Source organism: Urocitellus parryii, unplaced genomic scaffold, assembly GCF_045843805.1.
Source record: "Urocitellus parryii isolate mUroPar1 unplaced genomic scaffold, mUroPar1.hap1 Scaffold_62, whole genome shotgun sequence".
Lineage (NCBI taxonomy): Eukaryota > Metazoa > Chordata > Mammalia > Rodentia > Sciuridae > Urocitellus > Urocitellus parryii.
The window spans coordinates 2,263,670-2,275,231 of record NW_027554113.1 but is presented as its reverse complement, the minus strand read 5'-3'; the positions used below and the strand labels follow the sequence as shown (position 1 = coordinate 2,275,231).

The 11,562-nt window shown below is 33.2% G+C and overlaps 1 pseudogene; it reads right to left on the bottom strand.

The window, feature by feature from the left end:
- Window positions 1–7,191: 7,191 nt before the first annotated feature.
- LOC144252887 (SAYSvFN domain-containing protein 1 pseudogene) lies at window positions 7,192–7,802 on the bottom strand (annotated as a pseudogene).
- Window positions 7,803–11,562: the final 3,760 nt, after the last annotated feature.

Sequence of the window (11,562 nt, the reverse complement as noted above, 5' to 3'; positions counted from 1 at the left end):
CCAGACACCACTTGCAAGATCTTTGAAGGCCGCTGTGGCTCCATACACAATAATAATCAATACCACTTAGTTGATTTATTGGATGCACACTAGGTGCCAGGAATTGGTAGGCATTTTACATAAATTATCTAATTTAATTTACTCAACAATCTGGCAAGGCAGATATCACTATCATTGCAACTATAAATGAGGAAAGTGAGTTTTGGCCAAGATAGATAACTAGCTCTTGGTCACATAGCTACTTCATTCAAGTACTGAATAACAAACTCAGGTGTATCTGGCCCCAAGGCTCATATTCCTTCTCTTTGCTGTACTTTCCAAATAATTTGAGAACTTTGGTCTACTTCAAATAGGATTATAAAACAAGTGCAACTTCTGAATTTGACTATATTTCTAGGTTCATTTGTTTTGTTTACTAGCTATCTTTTTTTTTTAAAAAAAAGGTTGCATGTGTGTGTTTTAGAATTGTGCGGTCCTCAGGTTGAATGTTGAAACTTACTTTTGCCACTTAGCACCTATGTGACCTGTAACAATTTACTTAACATCTCTGAATTTCAGGTTCCTCTTTCAAGAAATTGATTAAATAATAGGACTAACTTCTTAAAGGTGTTTCAAAGATAAAAGACATAATGAATGTGAAATCATATCAAAATGATAGAGAGTATATAGTAGAAGTTCAATAATTATTATTAATAATAATATTGGGAGTTGTTTTTGTACTAGAATCTTGGCTGCCTTTCTTTCCCTGCCCGGGAATTAACTCAGTTACCTCCTACAGAAGTAATCAGGGCCATAATTAATTTCTCTCTATGTTTTCTGGATCATCACTCCAACCTTAAGATAGAGGTAAAACGTGCATATGTAAACCTCTGTGTGTACATTAGACAGAGGCTGGCATCACAAAAGAACACCTGGGTTCTCATATTTAGATTTTTAGTGGCCTAGCCTTTCATCCTTATAATACAAACGATAACCATGAAAATAAAATCTAACTTCAACTAAAGCAAATTATATATACTGTAGTATCTCAGATCATTAAAATATTATAATAGGAAAACTTATGCCTATTTACCCAGCCCTGTGATTCTCATATATTCCCAAACAAAAATTGTGATTCATGTTCCAACAATTAATTTATTTTTGCTTGTAATCTGATTTATAGGATAAGATTTATGAAAGCATAAAAATCAAAGTACATTTATCTGTACATTTTATGAATCACCTTCATTGAGTAGAATATATGACTTTGTAATGTTGAACTCTCCTAAAACATAGCGACATGGGCTCCTATGCATTCTTCTTTGTGTAAAAGTATATCAACAATCATTTGAATATCCTTGAAAAGTACTAGGGTAGAAGGTTATTAGCATCCACTGCATTGTTAATAACTTCAATTCAGAATTTCCTTTGGTATCTTTATTTCACTTTGCTTATAGAACTGTGTTAACGCTAAACTTACAGAAACAGATGCTTTATGTAATTTTTGGTGTTGGTAAAAGTGATGCATATTCAGAAGGGGGAAAAGATAATTAGCCCCAGGATTTGATATACATCATTTAGTAGTTGTCCTGTTAATCTAAAATACTACACATAACCAATTACCATTGTAATGAGAACTTTAATTTTTAAACCTCCAATCCAATTTATTTCAATCATTGCTGCAAAACATTTGAAAGCCATCAATGCAGAATATGCTTTATAGATCTGTTAGAAATGGTCACATCACCAGGAAGCTAAAATCACATCACATCACACATATTAGGATGATCTTTTTGGGGGCCACTTTACAATTCTAGCTTTGGAAAAAATTCTGTTAAAGAGGAAGTTCAGGAAATTTTAGTCATTAAAATTTTGTAGCCATTATTCATAGAAGCCATATTCAAGACTATTTATCTCTGATCTTTTGAAAGAAAATGTACTATCACAAGTGAATCTAGATACAGGAGATTTAAGGCAGTGTGTGTTACTAAGATTCTGGTCAGGATTCTGCAAGCATCTTTTTTTTTTTTTTTTTTTTTTTGCTGTTTAAGGTATTCTCTGTTCACCTCCCCCATTGAGTTTCCTCTTTTACCTGTTAGTTGAAGGTGATTAATTTCTACTAGTGGTAAAAAAAGCATTTTCATCCACCACTATGGGGTGGTATTAATCTTCTAGCCCTTCATAAATTTCATTGTGAAAGGACTTAATTTGTTTCCATTATGAGAACTTTTGTGCACATTCAGTTATCATAATCAAGAAGCACTTAGCTGCATGTGTACTATGCCTAGAGAATTACAAAGATGTTTTCTGCCTTCTGAGTATTCAGGTTTAAGGGTGAACACCAGGTTGTGTGGATCAATGCTAAAGAACAGGATGATGCATGATCTCAGAAAGTGGGCTTGGGAGCAGAGGTGTCAATCCAAGCCAGAGATCCTTTGTCACAATAGGGAATTTCAGGGAAACTAGTAAAAGTCTAGCCATGCCAGGGGCAGAAACCATAGCCCAGTTAAGATGTGGATACTGGTGAACTGCTTTGAGACAATCAAGCCCGGTAAGGGTACAAGAAGGAGTGGAGTCCAAACATACAAGCAAACTGGTCAGAATTCATGTCAATCTAGAAGAAATGGGATAGTTAGGACCCAGATTTACAGTGGATATGTCTACTATTTATATAGCCATGGGGGGAATCTATATTCCTTCCTTTGCCCTTGATTTTCAAGAGACTTTTTCGTGTGTTTTGATCAGGACCATGGGTTTGGGCTATTTCCTTGGGTGAGGCAGGCTGCTATAGATGCTGAATGTTGCAACACAGACTGAGATCCTGCAGTGAATTCTTGTAATCTTGCCTTTGAGACAATATAAATATGAACAAAACATTCAATTGAAGGTCAGATTATATACAGTGTCTCAAAATAGCAGTGTGTCCAAACTTTTATTAAGATTCCCTCTTTTTGGCAATGATGACAAACTGACTTCCATCAGAGTAGCTTTTAACATTTATAACTGAGGAAACCAATCGCTGTTTGAATAGAACTTTTTCTGCCAATTTTTTGTTTCCTAAAGGCAATAGACTTTCCAGAAAGGAAATTACTCTTCTATACCTCTGTGTGCATGTAAGGAGTATCTTGAAGTTGAAAAGTATAACTACACTTATACAAAGCACTGTATTTTTCACTATAATTTCACATCAGTTATTGAAATGCCTGATACCTCAGGTTTTTCATAAAATGAGCATTATGGCAAAATATTTGTATGGGAATGTTATAAGAATTAAAAAACAAAAGTGCTGATTCTGTTCATGACCTTGTCGGCACAACCTCAGTACTGCATGCTATTAGCCCTCCATACCACCAAAGTCTCAGTCCAGTTTTTGTTTGTATCTTCTGGATAGTAATTATTGATCTCAAAATAAAAATCATAAAACTATGGAAATAATGTTTATATAAGCAGTATAAATATTTATGTATTGTTAATTTTATATCACTAAATCCCAAATGGACAATTGGCACATTTAATATTATTTTATATCTCTTGGCAAAGGCTTTTATATGTGCAGAATTTCTGTGTTCAACTCAGCTCTTCTAAGTACTTCTTTTCCCTTTTTTTTCTTACCAGCATTCTCAAAGATGAATAATACTTTCTTTAAGACAATATTTCTACATCTAAAGCCTAATAGACATTTTGCTTTCCTTTGTACCCTCTGTAAAAAGCCTTTCTAATGGAGAATACTTGTTTTTGTATTTTGCAGTTTCCCTTTTCTAAAGAGAGGGCTGCCTGCAGGGAGTCCCTTTGAGTTCTAGGAGGTTGCTATAACCTTGTTTGTGAATAGATTACCAGCACTCTCCAGGTTTCCTGCACTGCATATCTAAAACTCTAATGAAATGAAAATGATCCAGACAATGACTTTTCCCATGATTGTATGGGGTGGCCCTTGGGTCACTATTCTTTTCTCACAAGGAAAACACATCTCTCATTTTTACTTCAATATTATTTTGAAACACCATATGTATTTTTAGTTTTTTTTTTCCCTTTGCCTTTATGATATATAATGGAATAGCTTAATATTTAAAAGGAAAGTAAGATTAAAGCTGAAAGTGTTCCCAAATCATAAAGGCTAATAATTTACATCTTCTGACAGAATTTCTTAAATTTGTGTATTTTCTCTAATGTTTGTATCATAAATATTTAACCTTTTAAAATGTGTTCTACTACTTTCTAAAAACTAAAAAACAAAATGCTGTATACAAGCAATTGAATAATAAATTACCATACTACCAAAAACATCAAAACATATGTCACTGGCTTGTAATACCATCAAACTAATGCACAAAATGTTAGTTTTCCTAGTTGATTCAATTATATTGAAATTATTCATATGAAATACTGCTAAGTGATGTTTACACTCTGGCTTTGGAATGTAATGTAAAGAATTATAGGAATTCAAATAATCAGAGTTATAATGAAAAAATGACAAATATTATTGGGTCTACTAATGATGGTTCTTTCAGTGAATGAAAATTACCTTGAATTTTATGAGAAAGAATAAGGATTTGAAAAAAATTATAGAAAATCTGCTTTCCCAACTATATCAGAGAGAATACATATACTTTAGTTTAATTTTGTTTGTTGTCATTAGCATTGCTTTACAAACAAAGTCAGAATTTGGGAGAGGATGGCAGCTAGATAGTGTGAATTTAAAGTGGCATAAAAGATATCAAGAGAGGAAAATATTTAGATGAATCTGGAATGGTATATTCCTGGTCACTAGCTCTACAGTTCACATATGACCATTAATCCAAAGAAAGAAAGAAAATGATCCAGAGAAGCCATCAGAAAGAGAAATTTGCAATATTTGCTCTGTCTTCTCATTAAGAATTATGCATTCTTATTGTGATCCACATTCAGGAAAGCAAAAGAAATGGAAAATTTGATAAATATGGAAAAATATTATACTTTGAGAAAGAAGCCTAATGAGAAAATTCACATAATTTAAAATATATGGAATTTTTTTTGTCCAAACTCTTTGGTGCATGATTTTTTTCTTGCTACAACATTCTAGGAAGTTCAAATGTGGGAAGTTGATTTACTATAATGTGAATACTTTAGTATAATGCCTATAATGCCTATCTCCATGATGCACCTACAGTGGAAAAGAATGTAAAATAAAAATGAGAGTGATTTAAGACTCAGAGGCAAAATAAAATGCTGGGGTTTGCATTTGGAAAATGAAATTGGCATTTGCCAAATCTGGGCAACCATCTGTTATAAAATATTTTTACCAAAATTAACGACCTACTTGGTTTCACAAATGTTGTGGATATGAGGGCAGGAGAATATAGAGGGGAAAGAAAAAAACTAGGTGAAAATTTTCCATAGAAAAGTTATACAAGGAAGAAGGAGACATAAGAGTGTTGTGAATTCCTTAGTGCAAACATGGAACTGATATTATTCAATTCTTATTATTCAATTATTCTTATTATTCAATTCACTGTTTAAACCTGTGATTAAGAATTTATTTACTATGGTCAGGTGCATGCCTATAATTCCAGCACCTCAAAAGGCTGAGGCAGGAGGATCCAGAGTTCAAAGCCAGCCTTACCAAAAGTGAGGTGCTACGCAACTCAGTGAGACCCTGTCTCTAAATTTAAAAAAAGGCCTGGGGATGTGGCTCTAAGCAACTCAGTGAGACCCAGACTCTAAATAAAACACATAAAAAATGCTGGGGATATGGCTCAGTGTTTAAGTGCCCCTGAATTCAAACCCTAGTATGAAAAATTTAAAAAATACTTAATGAATCAATTAATTAAAAATGGAATAAAATATACCTCATAGAGTGGTTGTTAGAATTAGTGATTTTTTCAAATCTTGGGAGAAATTTATTCCTAGTGGGTTCTCAGTCAGTATTTATATTTGTTATAATTGTTATTCTTTGATCAAGTCCTACATGCACAGTTTGTATGTATAAAAAACTTGTAGAAAATATATGATAATATTGTCATTTTATTTATTTATTTTTTTTTTCAGTGTTACCAATTACTTTATTTTGTCCCCTGACCCCTCCCGGCTGGAATAGGTAGACAATTGGCAACGTGCCTGCTTTTTCATCATCGAATCCCAAGTGAATAGTGAGAAGTTGGCATTGAATAAATGAAAGATAAATCTAAACTAAGAATTTGCTTTAATAAGTAAATCAGGCAAGAAAGAACAAAAATAATTAACAGGCCTCTATTAACAATGTTTCATGAATGTTAAAGTGATGAGTTTCATAACATAAAAATTAACAGCGAACTCTGAAATGAAAACTTACCAAAATTTAAATGACTCAGTAATGTCTTAAGTTTGGACACAACTATTGCTTAAAACTAGAGTCCGTTGACTCATCAGTATGAAAGTATTTAATGGCCCAATTTCAACGAACCCAAACTTGAACTAGAAGAGGAAGGAACACTAAACTCAGGCCTTTGACACTACCCATGCAATTTCTCATCGGTGCCTACAAGCGAAGGACTTAAAGTCCTCAGAAAATATGATACAACCCAACAGCCACTACTAAATCTGGAATCCAACATAAGCCCTGCCCTTTGTTCACACTCAAGAGTTTTTCTTGCTGAATTAATAACCACTTATCAATTATTTGATACTGACTTTGTGAAATCCTTCTCCATTCCTCTCATTTAGAACTTTGTCTCTTCTTCTTTTACTAATGAGGACAGGACAGTAGAAGAATTGAAGATGGTGAGGGACAATGAATGGGACCTGTTTCTGAAAAGAAAATGTTAAAGACATTTTACATTTCAATATCATTAATGATCAAAAAAAGCAAGAATTAAAGCAGAAGGTAAAACAGAAACAAAAACAAAAACAACCCCAAAATTCGGGAAAAAAAAAGCTATAAATATTGACTTAAAGAGGACATTTAACATACAGTCCTGCTGTACCTAATCATTATTTCAAATAGCTCAATACTTCAAAAAGACAATCTCCCAATGCCTTCCTAGTGCTCCAAGTCATCTCTCAAATGACAAGACAAACAGTTCTCCTTTTTTGAGCAACCTTTATAAACTGCACCAGCCCTAATGGGCATGTCTTTTAGAGAATTTCACCAAAGAGAAGTTCAAAGATAAAACTGCAGCAGCAGATCAGGGGAAACACGCAGCCAGAGCCAACCCGCAAGCTGTCCTTAGTCCTGTGTATCTGAACCCAAGTCCGCACTCCAAGGATGGGAGGGTTGGTCCTGGGCGGGCTGCAGGACAGTGGAGCTGGGTCCTATCTGCCCGCCAGGGGTCTAAACTGCAACTCGCGTTCCAACTGCTCTGCTGCAGGGTTCCCTGGATGGCTTCGCAGCCTGGGTTGAACACAGAGTAGGCACTCTTCTCTCCCTTCTTCCTGTCCTCAGAGGCTCGGGTCCCTACATACATCCAGTAGAACAAGGACAGGACAAAATAAGCCAGGCCAAATTCCAGCTCCACAAACAGTCCCAGGAGGACCAACCAGAGAAGAATCTTCAAGAAGGTGACATTGGTCAGGAAAGGCTGGTTCCGGTGCCATTGTGGAGGAATGGCTGTGCCCTGTGGGGGTTGGGCTGTGCTGCTCCCAGGTTGAGCTGCTTCCTGAGCGTGGCTGGGCGGGGCTCCGGCGCTGGCGGGCCTCGGTTTCCATACCAGGACCAGGAACTGTCTTAGCCAGCTTGGGACTGCCTTTGGAGTCGCACCTACTTCCTCCTTCTCTCCTGAGGTTCGTGCCTCCTGGCTGGAAGTGCTGGGTTGGGCAGCCAGCCAGGCCCGTTTGCGAGCTTCTCGGAACTCAGTTAACCGCTGTTCCATGACGCGCACTGCGCTCCGGGAGCGCGCACCCGCCAGCCCCAGCGCGAGGTCCTTCCTCGCGCGGCCCATATTGTCATTTTAAATAATATGATGACCTGGATCATACTTTAACAACTAGTGTTCTTTCTTTAAGGTACATGAGCTTATGACAAATCCTACCACAAATTAAGTCTTATATTCTATCTAACATTTTTATTTGTTTATTTTTACTACTAATATTATTAAACTTAGTATATCTTAACTTTGAAAACTAAAATGGAACTAATATTATGCAAATATGGTTAATGCAAAGTTATTTAAAATACTGTGATTAAGTTTTTTCTAAGTATGTCTTTCTCACTTGGAAGCCTTCCCCCTGGAGGTTGTGAAACATTCTGACATTGTCTTTACTGAGCTCCTATTAGAAGAGTAGTGTAGAGGTGCCCATGGAGCATTTCACTGCTTTCCTAATTTGAAATTTTATTACCTCAATTGTATAGCAATACTCTCATTTTGCTGAAGCACATTGTGCCTAATATGCCAATAAACAGATTGTGAAAGTGATATTTTCTGAAGACTTCTCTTTATGTAATTATCTTTATACTGCCTTCATTATTACTTAGTAATTTTTTTGAATTTTATAATTATAATTATGATCATCAATTATAATTTTTTCTGATTTTTAAAATTATTATTTTTTAATTCTCTATAGCATCATTTTTCCTTGTGGAAAGATTTTAGTCTGTTTTCTTTTTTTTTTTTGTAGTCATCTATTTTATTTTTCTTGATTTTGGTTTACTTGGGTTTTTAATGTTTTCTTCAAGGAAGATTTTATAGTCCACTGTGCTCTGAAATATCTGAAACACAATATATTTATAATACTTTTTAATGAATTGTGTATGTGTATATATATTTTTGTTCTGTAAGCTAGTATTTTTTAACCTATAGAATTTTATCTTTGTTCTGAGGAATTATCTTGTACTATTCTTTGTTTTTTTTTATTCTTCTAAAGAATGAATGTGGCTCTGTTCTAAGCCAGATAACAAGTTCAGATTATTCTCATCCTTAATTAATCATCCTTCTGTCCCTCTCTAACTCTGAGAACATTCATTCTTGCCCATTTGATGCAAACATTACTAACTCTCTTATAAAATGTTTGTGACATGCTGAGAATTAGTAATATGGTAGCTTAAGCTAAATGAAACTTTGTTGTAAGACTAAATGTTTGTATCTATAATAAACTTGTAGAAAATATATGATGAATAATATTGTCATTTTAAATAACAATTTCATACTACCTAACCAAGCAAGAGAAAGGGGAATTAACTTTATTGGAAATCTGAAAAATCCAGTATTATACTGTGCTGACCAGAAAATAAGTAATAGTAATAATAATAACTCATAAAATACCCAAAAGAAAAAGAAGTACAAATCTCAAAAAGTTCATAGCCTATTAGGGCATGGATATATGAATAAATAAATAAGGTTATGGTTGCATTTATTTGCTATAAAATAAATGACTAAAAGTCATGCTGACATTTCATAGAATTAATCCATATATTTCCATGTTTGAAGAGTGGGATTAGGGAGGTGTTGGATTTTAATAGTTTCTGAATTAGTCATTTATGGTGTGGCAAGGACATGTAAGAAACTGAAGTGTACATACCATAAATCACATATATACTGCCTATGATAATCATAATCTTCTTAATTATAAAACTATAATGATCTTAGTAATTTTAAAAATATTCCTAGGTTTCTTCACTTGGAGATTTATGGAGCAGAATATTGAAATGTTGCGTGTATTTGGAGAATAAAAGTGACATGAAATGTTAATCAGCCTTGAATGTCAAGCTGAAGAATTTATTGTACTAATTTAGAAATGGGGATTTGAGTGAGTCCCCATTTAGTAGATAAATAGAGTAGATAAATATATTTTAAGATGGTGATGTTATTATCATCAAAATCTCAGCATTAGGAAATCCAAAGAAATTTATATCCTAAAAATATTCACTGTATTTCTAAGACAGAAATCATATAATTAAAATTACTCTTAAGATTTGATATGTTGACTATTTAGTTTCTAATACTTAATATAAGAAAAATCACCAATACAACACTAGAAATATATACTCTTTTCATATTCTGGAATTTCAAACATATTATCACTTGTTAGGATTTTTTAATGATTAAAATCACTTTGGAACTATTGCAAAAATGCTTAAGATATTGTGGTTTTACTATTACATATATGCCATATGAGAATTTAATGTTTTAGACTCTGTACAGTTGATTTATTTCAACACATTAGCATTATATATATATATTATATATATATATATATATATATATATATATATAATATATATATATATATATATATATATATATATATAATTTGTTGTAATTAGGTGTACGTGGCAGTAGAATGCATTTTGAAACATCATACATAATGGAGTAAAACTTCTCCTTCTTCTGGTTGTATATGATGTAGAATTATACCAGTTGTCTAATCATATAAGTACTTAGAATAATAATGTCCAATTCATTCTGCTAAGTATAATTTTTTAAAGGGGGTAGATGTGTAAGCATTTCTAGGTTTTATCTTTGGAGAGAAGTAAGTATCAATCCAAATGGTATAGAATTAACAAAAAAACATTGTTCAACATGCCTTTGACTTGTTTTAGTAATATATTTTATTTGGAGATATTGAGAAAATATACTGTAACATAATTTTATGGCATTACTTGAGCTAATCAAATAAAAATTTTCAATTTCTATCTGCCTACTCTTTGTTCCATCTGTTTGCTTGGTTCTTGCCATACATTTTAGCATATGAAAGTAACATTAATTTTTTTAACTTTTCAAGTTTTAACATTTATTTTCATGCACATTTCTGCAAATGTAAACTTGAAGGAATGTCACTGAAAATATAAAAACTTGGATGTTGATGAAAATGTTTGACAAACCTATATTTAAACGCATAAATATGGATAACTCACTTTTTTTCAGAGTCACCACTACCTAAAAGTCCATCACCTATGTGGCACTAGGTAAAAAAAGATCATCTGCTTTAATTTAAATATGTTTGGGATCCATTGAATAGGAAGTGGAAGTGAGATAGGGGAGATTTGTGGGTTTTGATTTCAGAAATGTGCTGTTGAACTTTATCTGGACTCCCTTTTATCTAAAGAACCTAAAAGAGTGAGATAGTTGTTCCTTCTCAGTATTTGGGAAGAACTCAATACTCTCAGGTTAAAAAATTCTAGAGAAGTACTTTCAAGGGTTCTCCTCCACCAGGAGATCCCTGTACAAGCTTATCCTGCTACTAAGCATATGCCTTTCTTAATATTTCTAGTTTATATAAAACTTTCACTACTATTTTATGTCTGATAATTTCATATGTGAATATATTCTACTTTATCAATTTATTACTTTCACATCTCATGACTTAGATCTTAAATTTTATGGTAAATTAATTGAGAGCAAACATCTTTTAGGTGATCAATTAATGTGGTATTTAACTCTTATTCCATAATCTATGACTGTACCTTCCCAAAGTTTTTTCATTCCAGTGTTACATTTTTGAGCTATTCTGTCAATATTACTTTTATTTATTTATTTATTTATTTATTTATTTATTTATTCATTTTGTGGTGCAGGGGATTGAACCCAAAGCCCTGTGCATGCAAGGCAAGCACTCTACAAACTGAGATATATCTCTAGCCCTTAACTATTACTTTTGACCAATGTAATCATATCAATATATATTTTATTAGCC